Raw genomic sequence first — 1,244 nt, 5'->3', positions numbered from 1 at the left:
GAGTATTTTGCCCCAGATATGCCGCTGGGGCTGCGTGCGTGAGGTTGCTGGGAAGCGTGGTGGTGAGAACCCTTTCCTTGCTGGTCCTCAGGGCCACCACGGAGCTCCCTGGGGACGAGGAAGCTGGATCGTGCCATGGGCACGGGGTTTCCCCAGCCCCTCTCCCCGCTCTCCCTGCTGCACTTTAACCGTGGTGGAGGGAGAAGGGGGACGAGTGCCGGGATGCCGATGTACCTTCGCAGGGGTTGGCTCATGCGGGGCTGGGGAGGCGCGGGGTGGGGGGACGGCCCCGGGCCCCTCCTGCTGCCCCTTTCTCTCTGTTGTATAAAGCTGGTTTCTTTGGCGCTGTCCTGACAAGAGCTTCCAGAGCTTGTAATCGATGCCTCCCCCTCCTTTTTACGAGTCTTTTTTTTTTTTTGTCTTAAATAAATTAGTTCTGACTTCCATTTCTCAGTGCTCTGATGCCCGTCTGGTTTTTGGCAGTAGGCTCCTCAGTGCTGACGAGAGAGAGGCCGTTTACACCAGGACACCAGACGGGACAGCAGCGCAGGAGGGTACAGGGCATGGGAGAGCGGTGGTTCCCTTTAGCTTTCTGCTGCATTCAATTTGGGAGGAGGAGGGAGAGCCTCTACAAGGAAAACCGACCCCAGATCCTCAGCATATGGGCTGCATGTGGACACGGAGAGTCTGCACATCAGCTGTCGCCCAGGCATGGTTGCATTCAAGGGCCCGTGTTGCTGCAGCCTGGAGGTTTAAGGGCTGTCGGGTCCCACTTGTGTGGGAAGTGCGTGGGGTCTCTGCGGGATCATGCAACCTTTATCAGCTCTGTTGCCACTAGGTGACACTCTTGATCCAGCGTGTTTCGTGGCATCCAGATGTTCGTGGCCTCTGGAGTGGAGGAAGGTGAACTTGGACATGGACATGGACAACCCTTTGTGGGTGAGGAGGGGACCAGAAGCGCCTTGGCTGAAAACCAGCAGGCTCTTTCCAGGGGTGTTTGGCTCAAACGTTCCCTGGGCAGGGTAGAGCGTGCCCTTGCAAACCTCTGGTCCCACGGATGCCTGGCCGCCCGGCGTGGTTTGTGCCCTCGGAAATGACCCGATGATGCTCCCTCGCCTGAGCCTAACGCTGGGGCGGGTCCCGTCTGTTCCTGGAGGGGCAGGAGGCTGTGCCGTGCAAGCTTACTGCCCCTCTCTTTGAGTCCCAGGCTCTGGGGGCTCTGCACAAGTTTGGAGAGCAGCTCT

This window comes from Phaethon lepturus, unplaced genomic scaffold, assembly GCF_000687285.1.
Source record: "Phaethon lepturus isolate BGI_N335 unplaced genomic scaffold, ASM68728v1 scaffold24717, whole genome shotgun sequence".
Classification (NCBI taxonomy): Eukaryota; Metazoa; Chordata; class Aves; order Phaethontiformes; family Phaethontidae; genus Phaethon; species Phaethon lepturus.
Note: the sequence above shows the minus strand (reverse complement) of the source record.